Here is a 22,664-nt window from a genome sequence, read left to right as displayed (position 1 = left end):
AGGATGTACAACCAGGTGATGAAACATTCTGGACTGTGGACGTGGGATGGCACGGTAAGCACCCTTAATGGTGGTCTAACAGTGGTCCAGTTTGTCGTTTAACATAGAACATAGAATAGTACAGCACATTACAGGCCCTTCAGCCCACAATGTTGTGCTGACCCTCAAACCCTGCCTCCCATATAACCCCCCACCTTAAATTCCTCCATATACCTGTCTAGTAGTCTCTTAAACTTCACTAGTGTAACTGACTCAGGCAGTGCACTCCATGCACCAACTACTCTCTGAGTGAAAAACCTTCCTCTAATATTCCCCTTGAACTTCCCTCCCCATACCTTAAAGCCATGTCCTCTTGTACTGAGCAGTGGTGCCCTGGGGAAGAGGTGCTGGCTGTCCACTCTGTCTATTCCTCTTAATATCTTGTACACCTCTATCATGTCTCATTCTCTTTCTCTCCAAAGAGTAAAGCCCTAGCTCCCTTAATCTCTGATCATAATCCATACTCTCTAAACCACGCAGCATCCTGGTAAATCTCCTCTGTACCCTTTCCAATACTTCCACATCCTTCCTATACTGAGGCGACCAAAACTGGACATAGTACTCCAAGTGTGGCTTAACTAGAGTTTTATAGAGCTGCATTATTACATCGCGTCTCTTAAACTCTGTCCCTCGACTTATGAAAGCTAACACCCCGTACGCTTTCTTAACTACCTTATCTACCTGTGAGGCAACTTTCAGAGATCCCTCTGCTCCTCCACACTGCCAAGTATCCTGCCACTTACTTTATACTCTGCTTTGGAGTTTGTCCTTCCAAAGTGTACCACCTCACACTTCAGGTTGAACTCGATCTGCCACTTCTCAGCCCACTTCTACATCCTATCAATGTCTCTCTGCAATCTTTGACAATCCTCTAAACTATCTACAACAAGACCAACTTTTGTGTCGTCTGCAAACTTGCCAACCCACCCTTCTACCCACACATACCGGTTGTTGATAAAAATCACAAAAAGTAGAGGTCCCAGAACAGATCCTTGTGGGACACCACTAGTCACAACCCTCCAATCCGAATGTACTCCCTCCACCATGACCCTCTGCATTCTGCAGGCAAACCAATTCTGAATCCACCTGGTCAAACATCCCTGGATCCCATGCCTTCTGACTTTCTGAATAAGCCTACCATGTTGAACCTTGTCAAATACATTACTAAAATCCATATAGATCACATCCACTGCGCTACCCGCATCGATATGCCTGGTCACCTCCTCAAAGAACTCTCAGGCTCGTTAGACAGAATCTGCCCTTCACAGAGCCATTCTGACTGTCCCTGATCAGACCATGATTCTCCAAATGCCTATAGATCCTATCACTAAGAATCTTTTCCAACAGCTTTCCCACCACGGACGTAAGGTTCACTGGTCTATAATTACCTGGACTATCCCTGCTATCTTTTTTGAACAAGGGCACAGCATTCACCTCCCTCCGGTACCATTCCGGTGGACAACGAGGACATAAAGATCCTAGCCAGAGGCTCAGCAATCTCTTCCCTTGTTCGTGGAGCAGCCTTGGGAATATTCCATCAGGCCCCGGGGACTTACCCGTCCTAATGTATTTTAACAACTCCAACACCTCCTCTCCGTTAACATCAACCTCACTCATATTGTCCTCACCGCCATCAAGTTCCCTCTCAGTGGTGAATACTGAAGAGAAGTATTCATTGAAGACCTCACTCACTTCCACAGTCTTCAGGCATATCTTCCCACCTTTATCTCTAATCAGTCCTACCTTCACTCCTGTCATCCTTTTGTTCTTCACATAACTGAAGAATGCCTTGGGGTTTTCCCTTACCCTACTCGCGAAGGCCTTCTCATGCCTCCTTCTTGCTCTTCTCAGCCCCTTCTTAAGCTCCTTTCCTGCTACCCTATATTCCTCATTAGACCCATCTGATCCTTGCTTCCTAAACCTCATGTATGCTGTCTTCCTCTACCTGACTAGATTTTCCACTTCACTTGTCACCCATGGTTCCTTCACCCTACCATTCTTTATCTTCCTCACCGGGACAAATTTATCCCTAACATACTTCAAGAGATCCTTAAAACATCGACCACATGTCCATAGTACATTTCCCTGCAAAAACATTATCCCAATTCACACCCGCAAGTTCTAGCCTTATAGCCTCATAATCTGCCCTTCCCCAATTAAAAATTTCCCTGTCCTCTCTGATTCTATCCTTTTCCATGATAATGTTAAAGGTCAGGGAGCGGTGATAACTGTCCCCCAGGTGCCCACCCACTGACAGATCTGTGACCTGACCCGGTTTGTGACCTAATAATAGATCTAGTATGGCATTCCCCCCAGTCGGTCTGCCAACATACTGTGACAGGAATCCATCCTGGACACACTTAACAAACTCTGCCCCGTCTAAACCCTTGGAACTAATCAAGTGCCAATCAATATTCGGGAAGTTTCCTCTGGTACTACAGGTGATTTGTTGGTAATAATTATTGTGAGGCTTTTTTCAAGCTGGCCTGGATCAAATCTCCCCGAGAATGACGGGAATGGCATCAGGTGTAATACTCGTGTCTGTTGATCACATGACAGAGTTCGTCTGGAGCCTGAGGTGGAATGTACACCTCCACCAAAATGATGGCTGAAATCTCCCGCGGCAGGTGAAATGGCCGGCACTTCACTACGTGGTGTTCCAGGAGTGATCTGGAGTACTGTGCGCAGTTTTGGTTACCTACCTGCAGGAAAGATGTGAATAAGGTTGGGAGAGCAGAGAGAAATTTGACAAGGATGTTCGCGGGTCTCGAGGACCTGAGGTCAGGGAAAGGATTGAAGAGGTTAGGACTGTATTCAATAGAACATGGAGGATTGACAGGAGTTTTGATGGAGGTATACACATTTATGAGTGGTTCAGATAGGGTGAATGCAAGCAGGCTTTTTCAACTGAGATTAGGTGGGACTGAAACCTGAGGTCATGGGTTACGGGTAAAAGACAAAAGCTTTCAAAGAAAAGTTGGGGGTCTAGGGGGGTTCTTCTTCACTCAGAGGACCGTGAGAGTCTGGGAAGAGCTGCTGGCAGCGGTGGTGCATACGATCTCGATTTCAATGTTTAAGCAAAGTTTGGACAGGTAGAGAGGACTACGGTCCGGAGCAGGTCGGTGAGATTGGGCAGTTGATATGGTTTTGTCTTGGACTAGATTGGGCCGAAGGGCCAGATTTTGCGCTGTACTTTTCAAAGGCTCTGTAACTTCAATTAGATCTTCAAGGGCACATCCTTTAGAAAAGCTTTTTTTAATCCCTTGTATTGTTTTTCTTTTCACTAACCGTTTTCCTCAATCTATCCCCCAGGGTCCCTGCCGCTCTGCTCAATGCCCCAGTTGGAGCAGGAGTTGGGTGCCCTGAGGATCATTTAGGAGGCTGAAAATATTATAGACCAGCCTTTTGAAGAGGCGGCTTCAGACAGTGGGTGGGAGACCACCAGGAGAGGTGAAGAGATTAAGAAGTCAGTTCAGTATTCCCCTCAGCAACAAATATACCCCTTTCGATATTGCTGGTGGGGAATGACCAATCAGCTGACAGCAGCAGCTTCCAGGCCAGTGGCACTGCGGCCGGCTCTGAGCCTGACACGGAAGGGTGAAGGAGGCAGTGCAGTAGTTATAGGGGGCACGGTGGTGCGGGGGGAAAGAAAGAGATTCCGAGGGCAGCAAAGAGTCACCAGGTTGGTGTGCTACCGCCCGGGTGCTGGGATCCAGGATGGATAAAAGTAGCGGCAGGATTAGCAGCAAAATGGCTTCTTCCCCTCGGCCATCCGATTCCGAAATGGAATTTGAAGCTTTGGACAGTACCTCACTTTTTTAAATGTACAGCATTTCTGTCTTTGCACATTTTAAATAATCTATTCAATACATGTAATTTATTTACTTGCTTATCTAATAATACGCTTTATTTTATTAATTATTAAAACGAGCTACTGCCAACCGGAGACCAGGGTCCTGGGGCTGGGTTAGTGCCACTAGAGAGCATGATGTGTGCCCCCTTTGAATGACACACCAACCGCATCTGTCGCCGATTCTGTTACAGATGGGCAATGCCTACTGGTGTCAGACAAGGAATCTTCCTTTATTCTGGGAGGTCTCTGTACCAGTGTGTACCGGGGTTTAGCATGCCGTGGGGCCTGGAACGTCAGTGACTGGGTCCTCCCCAGGGCCAGTACAGTAACTCTCAGCTGGTGAAACCCGGGGAAACCCACTGGTCAGACCATACAACTTCAGACAGAACTGCTCCGGAAGACAAACACCCACCGGCACACAGAAATGGCAACTTTTAGAATTAGAAAGAAATCAATGTGAAAACAAATTTAGAGGTTGAATGGTGACCCCTCTGACCTCAGGATGGAAGGGATAGAAAGGGTCCTGAGGTAAGAGAGTTGGTTGCACACCGTCTCCACGACTCAGTCGACCCATGAGGGGGAACAGGAGCATCTATTGTGTCAGCACCGAGAGGTGGATGGGACACAGACGGACTGACCTCGGGGGGGAAGTGGGGGGGGGAGGGGGTTCAGTTCGATTGCATCTGGGATCTACTGTCTTGGGCTGTAGTTCTCGACTGGTCATTCATGGCTTCATCACTGGCTCATACAATGAAAGCCCGCGATTCTCGGCTCTCATCCGGATGGCACCGTTTCCGGCAGTCTTGTCCCCATGAAATTCATCGGCTTACAACTGGACAATGACGTCTGTTAATGACTTGGAGGAGAATGTAGGTCGGAGAATTAGTGAAAGTTGTGGATGTCACCAAAACTCGTGTGTTGTCTAAGGTTACAACAGGATGGAGACCAGCTGAGAAAGTGTGCAAAGGAATTGCAGGTGGAGCTTCATTTTCACTTAACAACTGTTGCTCAGGAGGTGAAAGACGACCGTTATTCAGATGAAGATGCAGCTTTCCTTGGGTCTCTCTCTATTAAAAGAGAGAAGACTGGTGCACGATAGTTCAGTTCAGCAGGTTGGAGGATCCCAAGACAGAATATAAGGTGTTGCTCTTCCATCCTGATCGTGATCTCGTCAATTAGGGGAACAGTTCATCGGGCAGAATTTCCCCGTCGGCAAGCATTTCAATACGGATTCCCATTCCCATTCTGACACGTCAATCGATGGCCTCCTCTTGTGCCGCGATGAGATCCCTGTCAGGTTGGAACCCTATATTCGGTCTGAGTCCCCTCCAGCCTGATGGCATGAATATTGTTCTCTCCTTCTGATAAAAAAAAAGTCCCCCCAACCCGCCATCCTCCATTGCCCACTGACCCAACCCGGGTCCCCTCCTCCTTCCTTCCCTATTACGACCCACTCCCCTCTCCTATCAAATATTTCTTCTACAACCCCAGACCTTTCGCACCCACCTAGCTTCACCTGTCACATTCCAGCTCGCCTCATTTTTTCTATCCTGGCATCTTTCCCCCATCCTGCTCAGCGCAAAACGCCGACAGTTTTTTTTTTCTTTTCCATAGACGCTGCCTGAGCTTCTGAGTTCCTCCAGCGCTTTGTGTAAGTTGCTTTGGATTTCCAGCATTTGCAGACTTTTGCGAGTTTGTTCCAGAAATCGCCGTCCGTGGCCAGTAAATTAAATACGCATGCGTGAAGGTCAGAACCGCGCATGCGCTCAGTGCTCAAAATCCCCGCGGACGCTCGGCGGCAGGTAGGGACGGGGATCGTATCGGCGCCGGTGAACCGCGACTGAGGGACGGTTATTGTGAGCTCCGGAAACACCGTGGCTCCGCACCCTGGGACAGTCTGGGTCCTTGGCCCCACGACGCATGCGCATTGCTGTGACCGGAGCGGATAAAAGGGTCTTTCGTTTGTGGGGGCATTTAGGTGAAGAGTAAGCCATAGGTGACAGTACCTGACTAAAGACTTGTTTCGAAGTGCAGTTGCAGGGAATTGGAAGGGATGGGTTTTGTAAACATTGCTGAGGTATAGCTATCTAATAATAACCATATAACCATCACAGCACGGAAACAGGCCATCTCGGCCCTCCTAGTCCGTGCCGAACCCTTAATCTCACCTAGTCCCACCTACCCGCACTCAGCCCATAACCCTCCACTCCTTTCCTGTCCATATACCTATCCAATTTTACCTTAAATGACACAACTGAACTGGCCTCTACTACTTCTATAGGAAGCTCATTCCACACAGCTATCACTCTCTGAGTAAAGAAATACCCCCTCGTGTTTCCCTTAAACTTCTGCCCCCTAACTCTCAAATCATGTCCTCTCGTTTGAATCTCCCTTACTCTCAATGGAAACAGCCTATTCACGTCAACTCTATCTATCCCTCTCAAAATTTTAAATACCTCGATCAAATCCCCCCTCAACCTTCTACACTCCAATGAATAGAGACCTAACTTGTTCAACCTTTCTCTGTAACTTAAGTGCTGAAACCCAGGTAACATCCTAGTAAATCGTCTCTGCACTCTCTCTAATTTATTGATATCTTTCCTATAATTCGGTGACCAGAACTGTACACAATATTCCAAATTTGGCCTTACCAATGCCTTGTACAACTTTAACATTACATCCCAACCTCTGTACCCAATGCTCTGATTTATAAAGGCCAGCGTTCCAAAGCCTTCTTCACCACCCTATCTACATGAGACTCCACCTTCAGGGAACTATGCACTGTTATTCCTAGATCTCCCTGTTCCACTGCATTCCTCAATGCCTTACCATTTACCCTGTATGTTCTATTTGGATTATTCCTGCCAAAATGTAGAACCTCACACTTCTCAACATTAACCTCCATCTGCCAACATTCAGCCCATTCTTCTAACCGGCATAAATCTCCCTGCAAGCTTTGAAAACCCACCTCATTATCCACAACACCTCCTACCTTAGTATAATCGGCATACTTACTAATCCAATTTACCACCCCATCATCCAGATCATTTATGTATATTACAAACAACATTGGGCCCAAAACAGATCCCTGAGGCACCCCGCTAGTCACCGGCCTCCATCCCGATAAACAATTATCTACCACTACTCTCTGGCATCTCCCATCTAGCCACTGTTGAATCCATTTTATTACTCCAGCATTAATACCTAACGACTGAACCTTCTTAACTAACCTTCCATGTGGAACTTTGTCAAAGGCTTTGCTGAAGTCCATATAGACTATAATAATAAAAAAAATAAATTCTTACAACCAAAAGAGTAAACGTCATTATTCAGATTCAGTTTATTGTCATTTAGAAACCACAAATACAATGCAGTTAAAAAGTGAGACAACGTTCCCCCAGAATGATATCACAAAAGCATACGACAAAACAGACTACACCAGAAAATCCACAGAACGTTTGGCAATCCCCAATCCAGAGTCCAGAGAGACTGCTGCGTATTAATATCACGCTACTGTCTTAGCGCAATGTACGTGCAATAAAGAGTGGAAATGTGGGAAGATATTGCCCAAACACTGAGATTGTATACATAATTGCTTTTATACATGTATGTACCAGATAAACTCAGATCAAAGGATCCAAGGATTAGGATCTTTGAACAAAAATATAGTTCCCAGTTAAAACTTACTTTCCAGTCAGTGAAAATGCCAATTTGTGCTGTATGAAAGAAAACATAAAATCCTTCCATCAACTTTAGTTCTACCTCCTCTTGTTCCAGAACTTTCTACCCTTGAGAACATGTTTTGTACTATTCTCACTGAGTACACAATGATATCAGACACCTTTGTTCTGGGTAACAAATGTCCTGTAGATTTCACATATCAAAATGTGATCCAGCACTGGGAAAAGCTACTGCCCTCCCCTTCATATTCATTGGCACTGTCATCGATGGGTTCACCAGTGTCAATGGGTCAGAGTAATTGGAAAGTCTCAGGTAATATCACGGGCTCTTTGTAGCGCTGTTGGAGTAGCCATTGGTCTGAGCAGGAATTTATTTATTTATTTATTTATTTTTTACACAGCATGAAAGCTGCAGGACACTTTCAATTAACATTATGTGAAAGAAAATTCTATCAGTGCAGCACCAAATGCGATCTGTCTGGGAGCTTTTCAGTTATTGTGCAGTCAGACACATGCAGCTTAGAGAGAACAGTGAATAAAACCAATGGAGAGGGTCAAACCTGTAGACGGGCATTTTTGGACAGAGAGGAAGACTGATGATCAGTCCTGTTGCTGGCACTGTGCCAGTGAGCCCAGTTAGAGGGTGACTTCTTCTCTCAAGTTAGGCTGAATCTCACTGTAACCGTGTGTTGTCAGTGCTTAAGAGAGAGACTAATACTACCTCATCTTAAATACAACCATCAGATAAAAGGGCAGAATTAGGCCATTTGGTTCATCAAGTTTCTGACTCGCCCACCACAGGAAACGTCCTCTGCACATCCATTCTATCGAGACCTTTCAATACTTGATAGGTTTTCAATGAGGTCCGCCTCATTCTTCTGAATTCCAGTGAGCAGAGGCCCAGAGCCATCGAATGACAAGATTTTCATTCCCGGGATCATTTCTGTGAGCAGCTCTGAGGCCTTTTCAACATCAGTGCATTCTTTCTTAAATATGGGGCTAAAAGCAGCTCCCAGTATTGCAAGTGAGGCCTTGCCAGTTCTTTGTAAAGCATCAGCAATGAGTCCTCGTTTTATGTTTTCATCGTCTGGAAATGAATGCTAATCAGCCTTGCTCACCACCAACTCAACCTGCATGAGGATTCAGAAATCTCTGACATTTTTGAAATTTCTCTCCAGTTAGTAAATAGTCTACACTTTTATTTCTTCTACCAATGTTCGTGACATTACACTTCTGGAAATTCGGTCCTTCATCCATTGATTCCTTTTGTAAATCCTTCTACAGGTGAGAAACAGCAAAAATAATTTGTGTCCAGGAATCTCAAACACAGCGACATGTCACGTTTCTCTATCCAGATGTTTAAGGAGTGACCAGATATTCACATTGTGACACCAATATATCCGTCCTGATCCTTGAAGATGAAGAAATATCTCATCCCAGCTGGAAATGTGCCTTGTCTCTGACATGACATTTTCTGTTTTAATTTGGTGAACTCCTGGGGAAACAAGGTACTGAGAACACACCAGCATTTATTCACGGGAGATTAATTCTTCAACAGGATAGAATGTACGGGGGATTCACTTTGTCTGACATCTGATTCGATGACAGAACTTTGATGAAGAAATGTCAGAAGTGACTCACTCGTCCATCTCATCCCAGCTGCAGACACACCAGTGAGTTCACACTGGGAGATGCCGTCCACCTGCTCAGACTGTCGGAAGGCATTTACTGAGTCATCCAAACTAGGGAGACATCAACAAGCTCACACTGGGAAGAAGCCATTCAACTGCTCTGACTGTGGGAAGGGATACACTCGGTTATCTAACCTGCCAAAACACCAGTCAGTTCACACTGGTGAATGCCCGTTCACCTGCTCTCATTCTGGGAAGGGATTCACTCGGTCATCTAAGCTACTGGCACACTGTGCAGTTCATATTGGAGAGAAGCCATTCACCTGCTCAGACTGTGGGAAGGGGTTTACTCACTCATGTAACCTCAAAGTACACCAGTGAGTTCACACTGGGGAAATGCTGTTCATCTGCTCTAATTGTGTGAAGGGCTTCACTCGGTCATCTGATCTACTGACACACAAGTCAGTTCACACTGGGGCAAAGCCATTCACCTGCTCAGACTGTGGGAAGAGATTCACTCGGTCATCTGAAATGAAGGTCCATCAGCGAATTCACGCTGGGGAGAGGCCGTACCTGCTCAGACTGTGGCAAGAGTTTTACTCGGTCTTCTAATCTGAAAGTACGTCAGTGAGTTCACACTGGACAGAGGCCGTTCACTGGTTTTGTATATGGGAAGGGACTCAATCATCTGACCTACTGCTACATCAGCGAGTTCACACTGGGAAAAGGCCATTCCCTTCCTTGGATTGTGGGAAGAAATTCACTCGCTCATCCAACCTACAGACACGCCAGTGAGTTTCTGCTGGTGGAAAAAGAAAGATGCAATCTTTTCAATAATTTCATGTTCTCTGGCCTCAACCATCTTATTTTCACCATCAATGTCAGGTCCCTATACACCTCCATCCCCCACCAAGACAGCCTCAAAGCTCTCCATTTCCTTCTGGACACAAGTTACCCTCCACCACCACTCTCCTCCACCTCGCAGAATGTGTCGCCTCTGTCAACTATTACTCCATGGCTCCTCCCATATCCTTCAAACAAAAGGTGTATCCATGGGTACTCACATGGGTCCCAGCAATGCCTGCCTGTTTGTCAGCTATGCGGAACAGTCTGTGTTCCAAGCCTAAACATATATCTCCCCCACTTCTCCATTGCTACATTGAGGATTGCAATGGTGCCAAACTAGTCAATTTCATGAACTTTACCTCCAACTTCCACCCTTCCCTTAAATTTACCTGGTCCATTCCTGACACATCCCTCCCCTTTTTCATTCTCCCTGGCTCTGGAGACAGTTTATCCATTGATGTCTATGACAAACACATTGGCTCTCACAGTTACCTGGACTAAACCTCTTCCCACTCAGTTACTTGTAAAATCAGCATCCTTTTCTCTCAATTTCTTCGTCTCTGCCACATCTGCTGCACTGCCTTTCATTCCAAAATGAAGGAGATTCCCCTCTCCTGTGGGACATCTCCCCGATGTGCCATGGATGTGGCGAGATGATCAGCCTCCCCTGTGAGAAGCCCCAGTGACCGTGGATGTGCTGGATCCACCACCCACTCCTGTGAGAAACCTCCCCATTGAACCTGGGTGGACTGAATCCACAACCATCTCCTGTGAGAAACCTCCCCCATTGAACCTGGATGGACTGAATCCACAACCATCTCCTGTGAGAAACCTCCCCATTGAACCTGGGTGGACTGTGAGAAACCTCCCCATTGAACCTGGGTGGACTGTGAGAAACCTCCCCATTGAACCTGGGTGGACTATGAGAAACCTCCCCATTGAACCTGGGTGGACTGTGAGAAACCTCCCCATTGAACCTGGGTGGACTATGAGAAACCTCCCCATTGAACCTGGGTGGACTGTGAGAAACCTCCCCATTGAACCTGGGTGGACTGAATCCACAACCATCTCCTGTGAGAAACCTCCCCATTGAACCTGGGTGGACTGAATCCACAACCATCCCCAGTGAGAAACCTCCCCATTGAACCTGGGTGGACTGTGAGAAACCTCCCCATTGAACCTGGGAGGACTGTGAGAAACCTCCCCATTGAACCTGGGTGGACTGTGAGAAACCTCCCCATTGAACCTGGGTAGACTGTGAGAAACCTCCCCATTGAACCTGGGTGGACTGTGAGAAACCTCCCCATTGAACCTGGGTGGACTGTGAGGAACCTCCCCATTGAACCTGGGTGGACTGTGAGGAACCTCCGCCACTGACCGTACATGGGTAGGGACCATCACCTTCCCCTCCACATCGGACATCCATGGGAGGAATGGGAACATTCAGGGAGGGATGGAGTGGGAACTGGAATCACATCGGTAAGGTTGTGGACCAGGCCATTCTGTCCCACCGTCCCAGGCTGGTAGCTGGAGCTGAGCCAGTCCTCCTGCTGAGCCACTCAGCTCCATCGATCAGCACTGTCTCTCTGAACCCACCCCGACCACATGTCCTGGTGAAATAAAAACGGAAAATTATGGAAAAATCAACAGGGATGAGACCTGGGAGAGACTGGTGATGGGATCTTCAATCTGGGAGAGACTGGGGATGGGACATTCAGTCAGGGTGAGACTAGGTCTGGGATCTTCAGTCCAGGAGACACTGGGTGTGAGATCTTCAGTCCAGGAGAGACTGGGGGTGAGAGCTTCAGGTCTTGATGCAAGACCTTTAGTCCGACAGACACCAGCGATGAGCCCTTCAGCCTGGGAGAGATCGGGGATGAGACCATCAATGTCAGTGGTTTGCTTTCACACCCAGTCTCCTGCCAGATTGAAGATATCATCCCCTGTCTCTACTGGAATGAATTCTCATCCCTAGTCTCTATCAAACTGCTGCGATTCACTGGGTCATCTGATCTGCTGACTCACCAGCGAGTTAACACTGGGCAGACACCATTCACCTGCTCCGACTCTTGTAAGAGATTCACTCTCATCCGGCATACAGTGACACCAGTGAGTTGACACCAGAGAGAAGCCGTTCACCCATCCTACTCGTGAGAAGAGATTCACTCGATCATCTCACCAGTATTGGTACACCAGTCAGTTCACAGCAGGGAGAGGCCATTCACCTAGTCAGACTGTGGGAAGGGATTCACTCCGACATCCACCCTTGTGAGGCACTACCGAGCCCACACTGGCAAATAACTTTAAATAACGTTGCTGGGCGTGATGAACAGCGGAAATATTGCTGAGTTTGGCACCAACAGTCAATTTTGAACTTGCCCCTGGATTCAGCGACTGTGATGGAGAAATATCCAGCATGCAGCTGATTTAAAATGTTTCCCCAGTGTGAACTCGGTTCTGCACGACAAGGTTGGATGACCAGGTGAATCACTTGCCACATTCAGATCAGGTGAACAGCTTCTCCCTGGTGTGAACTGACTGGTGTGCCAGTAGGTTGTATGATTGAATGAATGCCTTCCAACAAGTAGAACAGGTGAATGGTCTCTCTACAGTGTGAACTCACTGATGTTTCCTCAGACTGAATAAGTGTCTGAATCCCTTCCCACAGTCTGAGCAGATAAACAGCTTCTCCCCAGTGTGAACTCGATGATGTTCCTTCAAGATGAAAGAACAATGTCCACTCAGGAATACATTGGGACAGTCAAACTCACTGATGACCAAAACACAAGTTAAAATTTCAGAAAAATAAAACTCATTGTAAAGGGCAAAATAAGCTTTCTTAGCAACAGGATGATATCCATTCTGAAACTTTAATTGTGTCACCAGTGTTTAAGAATACTTTGGTTTTGTCAGAGACGATTGCCAAAGAGAAGGATGCAATCCCGTGGAGCATGGTAATATCACAGTTAACTTTACTCTTCACAGCTCCAGCAATCAGAAGTCTGGGTTACAATTCATGCCGCTGTTCTCCCCGTGAGGACATGGGTTTCCTCTGGATGACCCAGTTTCCTCCAACATGCCAAAAGACAGACGGGTTGGGGTTAGTAAACTGTGGGCATGTTTCTACAGGCTGTGTTGGTCATTGACTCAAACAACATATTTCATTGTCATTCAATATTCTGATGCACTTGTGACAAATAAAGCTCAGCTCCCTTTCATCATTTCTGTGTACTGCATTTGGTTTGGTAGGCTGTTGAATGGAATAGGCAGGTTGTCTTATGGGGAATGCTGGACAATCCAGACTTGTATCTTTTGAAGGGCAAGAGGAGATGACAGAGTAAGTGTGGAAATGACATTATGTTCCACAACTCAGGTTACTGTATAAGGGTCAGGCATTTGAAACAAATTAGTCAATGTTTTCTCTCTTAGAGAGTTGTTAGTCCTTGTGACTTCCTTCCTTCAAGGGTGTTTGAAGCAGTCTTTGAATAACTTTCAGCCAAAATTACATTCATAATAAGCAACAGAGCCATGGGGAACAGAATATTGAGTTTACATCTGGAGCATTGTTTATGTTAATAACTGGCAGAGAAGACATCTCACCCCCGCTTCCAATTTGTACTTATGCTTCTATGTTATCAGGCAGTGGAGAACTAAGCAGGAACTAAAGTCCATTCTTGTTCATTAAACTGAAAACAATGCAGTGAGATAAAAATGCATCAAAATCACAAATTAATTAGACGTTAGCAAATATATCTGAAAACATTAAGTCAGAGCTAGAAATGATAAGTTCATTTTTGAAGCCTTTAAAAACTATGAATATATAATTTTATTGGGATAAGAAGAGTAAAGCTAAATTGGTGCTTGAAGGGCATGGTTAATTATAGAAAGCATTCTTGTAAACTGGTGTTCCAATAGGTCAAATGATCGAAAAAATTGATCCCACAAATGGAACAGGTAAACGATCTCTCTCCAGTGTGAACTTTCTGATGCCTCTGTAAACACGATGACCACGTAAACCCCTTCTCGCATTCTGATCAGGTGATTGGTCTCTCCACAGTGTGAACTCAGTAGTGCTTCACAAGGTTAGATATCACATAGTCAGTCCCTCATACAATAAATGCAGTTGAAGAACAGTCTCTGGTGAACAAATGCTGGTGTGTTCTCAGCACCCTGGTTCCAGTGGATTTCACTGAGTTACAACATTTCAGACACAAAGCACGTTTCTAGTTGGGATGAGATACTCCTTCATCCCCATGGATTAACAACCGATATATTGGTGTCACAAAGGAAATATCTGGTCACTCCTTAAATATCAGGACAGAGTCATCATAGTGAGCTCTGACATCTCACCATTGTAGCGAATTTCTACCCATGTTGGAGAAACAACGTGATCTTTGTGTTGTTCATGTGGGTGGCAAGGTGATGGGAACCAGAGTGATTGTGCTGAAGATGAGGTAGTTGGCTTACAATTAGAGGCAATGTGTAGTGAGGTTCCGAGTGAGGAGAGGCTGATGACAGGGCAACACTGCAATCAACAGAATGAACTGCCAATGTAAAAGCTGGACAAAATCAAAAAGGTGAATACAGGACTAAAGGTGTTATATTTGAATATACATAGTATACGGAGTGAGGCTGATGAACTTGTAGCACAATTACATATTGGCAGGTATCACTGAATCGTAACTGAAAGAAGATTATAGCTAAGAATGTCCAAGGATAATCATTGCGTTAAAAGGACAGGCAGGAAGACGGAGAGGGTAGCATGGCTCAGTCGGTAAAAATTAAATTAAATCATTGGAAAGAGGTGACAATGGATTGGAAGGTGTTGAATCATTGTGGAAAGAGCTGAGGCACTGAAAGGGTGTAATAACTGTAATGAGAGGTATGTCAGACCACCAAACAGTAGTAAGGATGTGGTCTACAAGTTCCAATCGGAAGCAGCTCCACAGGTTAGCTCTGGTTAAGAAGGCCTATGATGTATTGGCCTTCATCAATCGTGGAATTGAATTTAAGCTAAGAGGTAATGTTGCAGCTATATAGTACCCTGGTCAGACCCCACTTGGAGTACTGTGCTCTGTTCTGGTCCAACTCACTACAGGAAGGATGTGGAAACCATAGAAAGGGTTCAGAGGAGACTTATAAGGATGTTGCCTGGATTGCGGAGCATGCCTTATGAGAATAGGTTGAGTGAACTTGGCCTTTTCTCCTTGGAGCAAAGAAGGATGAGTGGTGACCTGATAGAGGCATGCAAGATGATGAGGCTTTTTTCCCAGGGCTAAAATGGTTGCCACAAGAGGACACAGGTTTAAGGTGCTAGGGAGTAGGTACAGAGGAGATGTCAGGGTTACGTTCTTTTACTTAGAGTGTAGTGAGTGCGTGGAATGAGCTGCCGGCAACAGTGCTGGAGGCAGATACGATAGGGTCTTTTAAGAGGCTTTTAGATAGGTACATGGAACTAAGTAAAATAGAAGGCTATAGGTAAGCCTAGTAATTTGTAAGGCAGGGTCATGTTCGTAACAACTTTGTGGGCCAAAGGGCCTGTATTGTGCTTTCTATGTTTAAGTAGACAATGCATGCCAAAAGGGCAAAGTTACAATAGTCATGGGGGATTTTGATATGCATACAGATTGAGAAAATTAGGTTGCCGCTAGTTTCAAATAGAGAGAATTTCTAAAATGCCTATAAGATTTCTTATTGTGTTTGAACCCACGAGAGGATCAGCTATTCTGCAATGAACCCTGGAATTGATTAGAGAGCTTGAGGTAAAAGAATCTTTAGGGTAAAATGTGATTGAAATCACCCTGAAATTTTAGAAGGAGAAGCTAAAGTCAGATGTTTTAAGCTTTTAAGCACCAACCGGGCAACTAAAATTATTCAAGAGGTAAAGGTGAAATATAAAAGTAAACTAGCCAATAATATTCAAGAGGATACCAAAGTTTCTTCAGCTGCATAAAGTGTAAAAGACAGCTGAGAGGGAATATCAGACCGCTGGAGAACAAAGCCGTAGAGTTAGTAATGCGGGACAAGGAATTAGCGGATGAACTGAATAAGTACTTTTCACTGTGGAAGACACTAACAGAATGGTAGAAGTTGCTTGTGTCAAGGGTCATGAATTTGTAAAGTAACTATCAGTAGGAAGAGGGTTCTTGGGAAACTGGAGGTAGATAAATCACCTGGACCAGATGGTGTACATCCCTGGTTTCTGAAAGAGGTGGCTGAACAGAATTTGCAGACATTTGTAATGATCTTTCAAGAATCGCTAGATTGCAAATGTCACACCACTCTTTAAGAAGGAAGAAAGGCAGAAGAAAGAAAATTAAATAGGCCATTTAATCTGACCTCGGTAGTTGGGAAGATGTTGGAGTCAATTGCTAAGGATGGGCTTTCAAGGTACCTGGAGGCACATGATAAAATAAGATGTAGTCAACATGGTTTCCTCAAGACAAAGTCTTGCCTGCCGAATCTGCTGGGGTGCTTTGAAGAAATAGCAAGCAGAATAGAGAAAGGAAAATCGGTTTATGCATTGACAAGGTGCCATACATGAGGATGCTTAACAAGCTACGAGACCATAGTATTACAGGAAAGATTTGGATGATAGAATTGATGGCTTTGTAGCAGCACTTTCAGATGATACGAAGATAAGTGGTGGGGCAAGACGTTTAGAGGAAATGGGGGGAGCTACATAAGCACTTTGACTGATTAGGAGAATGAGCAATGAAGTGGCAGGCGGCGTGCGGTGTCAGGAAGTGTATGGTCTTGCACTTTGGTTTCAGAAATAAAAGGGTTGACTATTTTCTAAATGGGAGAGAAAATGCAAAAACTGAGATGCAAAGGGATTTGGGAGTCCTTGTGCAGGATTCCCGAGAGGTTAATTTGCAGGAGTCTGTGCTGAGGAAGGCATTCATTTGAAGAGGACAAGACTGAAAACACAAACATGGAACGTTGAGTCATTATAAAGCACTAGTGAGGCCTCACATGGAGTTTTGAGAGCAGTTTGGGCCCCTTAGAAAGGATGTGCTGAAACGAAAGGGTTCAAAGGCAGTTCGTGAAAATTATTTACAGGGTTAAATGGCTTGTCATATGAACATTGTTTGATGGCTCTCGGCCTATACTCACTGGAATTCAGAAAAATGAGGGGTGACTTAAGTGAAACCTACTGAATGCAGAAATACCTTGATAGAGAGAACGTGGAGAAAATGTTTTCTCTGGTGGGCGTGTCTAAGACCAGAGGACATCGCCTCAAAATAGAAGGGTGTCCTTTTGGAATGGAGATGTGGAGGAATTTCTGTAGCAGAGAGAACTGACTCTGTGGAAATCCTTGCCACAGGCAGCTGTGAGATCAATTCATTATGCATATTTAAGACAGAGGTTGACAGATTCTTGATTGTTCAGGGCATGAAGGGATACGGGTTGGCCAGGGGAGGGGGGGGGGGGGTGTAGCAGATAGCTTCAGAAAGGAAAAATGGATCAGCCATGATGAAATGGCTGAGCAGACATGATATGGAAAATGGTCTTATGGTCTCATACTAGAATAAAGATCTCCTCTGTTATATGGGTCCTGGTGAGAGTGTACATGGAACAGTGTGCACTGGTCCGGTCTCCTTCCCAGAGACAGTCTATCAGATAAAGGGAATGAAGAGGTTTCCCAGATTGATTTTGGGGTTGTGATAGTGTCCTCAGAGATTACAATGACTGGGCCTGTCTCAAAACTAAAGAAGTCAGAGGTAGTCTGACTGAAAGACAGTTTCACAGGGTATTGATTGAGCAGGGGCATAAATGATGTTTTCTCGGCTGTGGGGCGGGGCGAGGGAGGAGCTGGAACCAGGGGTCACAGATTCAAAATCCGAGGTCACCTCAGCAGGACTGAGATACGGAGCAATTTCTTTACCAGATGGCGTGAATATGTGGAATTTTCTTCATAAGGTTTCTAAATTTAAAAGTCAAATTTAGCGGCTCAGCGATGATGGGAACGTTGCAGGAAAGTCGCGATGATGTCGAAGGTCAGGCGTATTCTGAGGGGAGGGCAGAAGAGGCGCAAAGGACCGAAAGGCCACGCATGCTCCTGTTCCTTATTTTCTAAAGCACGAGTTTACCTTGTTCTCCCTTGGGTTTCAGCCGTTCGGATTGCACAGGGGAGCGGTGAGAGCTCCGGAGATCCACCGGCAGCCGCTGCGGGGCAGCTCCCGTCTCCCAGCAGGACGGGACGGGTCTGGGAGACAGCTCCAGACAACAGGCCCCGATCCTCGGCGGGGAAAGGCCGGGCGCCCTCCGTGTAGCTGAAACATCTCACGGAATCTCCGCCGGTCTCTTCAGTTCAACCTTCAAAAGGATCAAGACACGGCGGGTATTGCAGCCGAAACCCGAGCTGCAGCTCCCAATCTCCGGCCCCTCCCGGGCTTCACTCGGTCCGGGTTACTGACGGCGGCCCGCTTTCAGCGCTCAGCGTCCCGCCCGCTGACATCCCTCAGCCAATGAGAACATGCTTCTGTAAGCAGTGGTCGCTGATTGGCTATGACTGTGTCGAAGGACGGACTGCTGATAGGAGCTGCATATATCAGTCTCAATTTGTTCGAATCAAAGGAAGTTCCCCGAAAGTTTGCCACCGTTTTGCACCCAAGTCTTACCCTCCTTAGTCCTGGAGAAAAATAAAAACGAGCTGCTGGAATTACTCAGCGGGCCAGGCATTACGGGTTGAGACAGTCCACATGAAAGTCGATTGTACATTCCTCTGCACAGATGCTGCCTGACCCGCTCAGTTCCTCCGGTACATGTTTCTTACTCGAGATTCCAGCGTCTGCAATCTCCAGTGCCTCTCTTTTCAGAAGTTGCCCCTTTCAGTCCTGCCTCAGACTGAACCAAGCTCTTCTCTCCGGCTTCAATTCTGTTCTGCTTCTTCCTTAGCCCATCACGCCTACTGGGGCACAGGCCGCAAGCAGCAGCTCTCCAGGGTCCCTGAAGTTTCTGTCGCACTGGGATTGCTAACATCATGCCCACTATCCTCCTTTTGAAGCCGGGCTTCGGCAGTCCATGGCCAAGTTTTTATTTCAGACCTGCTTAATGTGTTTCTGATCCCATCCTGGTATGTAATGAACGTAATGTTCATTCCCTGAGACTGCAGCGCCTGTAGTGGTACTGCAGGGGATCAGCTGCTGGGAGTTAAAGTGGCTTTGAAAGGACAGGCCGAGAGTTTGAGCGAGGAGGCAATTTGTCCCATCTGCCTGGATTTCTTCACCGATCTGGAGTGCAGACTCAACTTATGTCGCTCTTGTATCACACGATGTTGGGAAAGGGAGGAGATTCCAGACCGGGACGTAGAGAGGTGTTTGCTGACTGCACCCTAGAGACGGTCGGGCCTTAGCAAATCTCGCTGAAAAAGCTCGAAATTTAAACCTCAATCCGAAAGGGATGTAAAATAAACTTCACTGCTGGGAACATGAGGAAGAACTGAAGCTGTTTTGTGAAACGGACAAGACACTGATCTGTAGAGACGCGCAGGAGCACGGAGAGCACCGCTTCATGCCGATTAAAGAAGCTGTTAAAAACTAACTCAAATTCGATAATGACTGAATCTCCAAAGTGCTACCGACTACCGCACGAGTTTTCATATCCAACATATCATTCTCCGCATCTTTCGCCATCTCCAACGGGATTCCACCACCAAACACATCCCACCGCCACGTCATTTTCACAACCCTCCGCTCTCTGTAGACATCGCTCTCTACGTAACTCCCTTATCCACTCGCCCCTGCCCACTGATCTCTGATGTCTGCAAGCGGGACACTTGACTCCTACACCTCCTCCCTCCCTACTTTTCAGGGACCCAAACAAACCCAGGTCCTCCCGTTTCTTCCACGGTGGATTGTCCTGTCGTATTAGATTCCTCCTTCTTCAGCTTTTTACCTCTTCCTCCTGTCCCCTCTCAGCTTCTCACTTCATCGCCCTCCCCCACGTTCCCCCTCACGTCGTCTCACCCGTCACCTGTCAGCTGGTTCTCATCCCCAAACTTTTTATTCTGGCTTCTATCCAATTCCTTCCCAGTCCTGATGTTGACTGTTTCTTTTCCCTGCAAAGAATCTGTGTTTCTCCGGCATTTTGTGTGTGATAATCGGGTTTGATCGCATGTTTATTTTGATCCATTTTTTCCCCAATTTCCTTCGGTCTCTGACTTCTGCGATCAGCTAAAATCTTCCTTACAAGGAAGGAATCTTCCTTACAACTCTCTCACAAAAATGAAATCAGCCTTCCAGGAAAAGGAGCAGCAACAGAAAGAGAGGATTTCCGGAGTTCGGGTGAGGCTTTCTGAGCGGAATTTCTGATATTACTGTATAGTTTTGCTACCTTTAATACAGAATAGCAGAGAATAGCAGTGTCAACGATTTAGATGAGGGATGTCAACGATTTAGATGAGGGCATTGAAAACTATATCAGCAAGTTTGCTGACGATACTAAACTGGGTGGCAGTGTGACATGCGATGAGGACGTTAGGAGAATTCAGGACTTGGATAGGCTGGGTGAGTGGGCAGATACTTGGCAGATGTCATTCAATGTGAATAAATGTGAAGTTATCCACTTTGGAAGCTGGAACAAGAGGGCAGAGTATTGTCTGAACTGTGTAGAGTTAGGTAAGGGAGAAATGCAAAGAGACCTAGGAGTCCTAGTTCATCAGTCAATGAAGGTGAATGAGCAAGTGCAACAGGCAGTGAAGAGGGGAAATGGAATACTGGCCTTTATTACAAGGGGAATTGAGTACAAGAGCAAGGATGTCCTTTTGCACTTGTACAGGGCCCTGGTGAGACCACACCTGGAATATTGTGTACAGTTTTGGTCTCCAGGTTTGAGGAAGAACATTCTGGCAATTGAGGAAGTGCAGCGTAGATTCACTAGGTTGATTCCTGGGATGGCAGGGCTGTCTTACGCAGAGAGATTGGAGAGATTGGGCTTCTACACACTGGAATTGAGGAGATTGAGAGGGGATCTGATTGAAACGTTTAAGATAATTAAAGGATTTGATAGGATTGAGGCAGGAAATATGTTCCAGATGTTGGGAGAGTCCAGTACCAGAGGGCATGGATTGAGAATAAGAGGTCAGTTATTTAAAACAGAGTTGAGGAAGAGCTTCTTCTCCCAGAGAGTTGTGGAGGTGTGGAATGCACTGCCTCGGAAGACGGTGGAGGCCAATTCTCTGGATGCTTTCAAGAAGGAGCTAGATAGATATCTGATGGATAGTGGAATCAAGGGATATGGGGACAAGGTATTGATAGTGAATGATCAGCCATGATCTCAGAATGGCGGTGCAGACTCGAGGGGCCGAATGGTCTACTTCTGCACCTATTGTCTATTGTCTATTGTATTGCAGATCCAGTAACCTGCGTTCGATCCTGACCTCTGCTGCTGTCTGTGTGGAGGTTGCATGTTCTCCCTGTGACCACAACAGTTTCAGACAAATCCCAAGGACATGCTGGATGAATGGTTAATTACAATTAACCCTGTGAAGGTGGGGGAGGTTGTATGTGAATCAGATGGGAGTTAAAGAGTCAATGGGGAGAATAGGTATCAGGAAAACATAAGAGAATGGGGTTGACTGGAATGCTCTAAGAGCTTTAATGGACCAAATGATCTCCTTAATGTCATAAGGAAACACAATACAGCAATACAGTAAATTAATCTTCACCTTTCGTTCGACAGGAACAGTCACACAGCCTTCAGTCCCACGTCACATCCCAGTTTGCTGAACTGCGCCAGATTATCACTGAGAAAGAGCAGAGCTTACTCAGGGATCTCAGGGAAGAAGAGAAGAGAATTCTCAATCCAATGGAGAAAAATCTTCGGGAGATTCAAGAGAATATAAGGATTATTCAGGAGGAAATCTCAAAGTTAAAGGAACTGATGGATCAAAAAGACAGTGTGATATTTCTCAGAGCGAGGGATTATATTTCAATTTGTTCCTGCCAAACGGCACTAAATGAACAGAGGTGTATTTGAAATAAACACAGCATAGCGGCCAATTCTAACAAATCAGTTGCCGCTGCTGGCGACCTCACACAGATTGTTAGACTTGTATGACGAGCCCTCCCATCACACGAATAATGACCTTCCAAAATGTCATCGATCCTCGGTTGGCAACATACAGTCTCGAAGCGATGAATCTTCAGCACTATATATCGTGAATTAAGCTGCAACGTATCGGTCAACAAAGATACCATGTCCTTCCGCCCCCAGCTCAAAACTGTCGAGAACTAATTCCATTCGCTTTTACCACGTCCCCACTCACGTCACGAGTTATCATAATAAACACGTAACACAGAATACAATGCAGACAGAAAACAGACGCGTTGCTCCTACACACAGCATTTACAAATGGCAGTGAACTGTTTCTCACCAGACAACTGATACAACTATTCAGGGTTGTTGTTGTCCAGAACTGGACTTGCACAAATTCTGTTCCTCTCAGGACAGAACGTAATCTGCTCAGAAATTATTTACTCTGAAAATAACACAGAGCTCCTGACTGTGTCCCGTTAAATATCCTCTAAAACTCCCGTTAACACCAGTTCCAGTCACAGGCTGTGAGTGTGTCTGGTGCGGTGGGTCTGAGGGTCTCGCTGTCAGTAACTG

The 22,664-nt window shown here is 45.9% G+C and overlaps 1 long non-coding RNA gene across 1 annotated transcript; it reads right to left on the bottom strand.

The window, feature by feature from the left end:
• Positions 1–7,217: 7,217 nt before the first annotated feature.
• Positions 7,218–18,701, bottom strand: LOC132385902 (uncharacterized). Its single transcript, XR_009509333.1, has 2 exons — positions 18,143–18,701; positions 7,218–8,850 (listed from the first exon to the last, which is right to left on the bottom strand). It is a non-coding gene; the product is annotated as an uncharacterized LOC132385902 (long non-coding RNA).
• Between the last annotated feature and the right edge of the window lie 3,963 nt (positions 18,702–22,664).

The sequence above is a fragment of the Hypanus sabinus genome (assembly GCF_030144855.1).
Source record: "Hypanus sabinus isolate sHypSab1 chromosome X2 unlocalized genomic scaffold, sHypSab1.hap1 SUPER_X2_unloc_4, whole genome shotgun sequence".
Classification (NCBI taxonomy): domain Eukaryota; kingdom Metazoa; phylum Chordata; class Chondrichthyes; order Myliobatiformes; family Dasyatidae; genus Hypanus; species Hypanus sabinus.
Note: the sequence above shows the minus strand (reverse complement) of the source record. Positions and strands in the feature narration are given on the sequence as shown.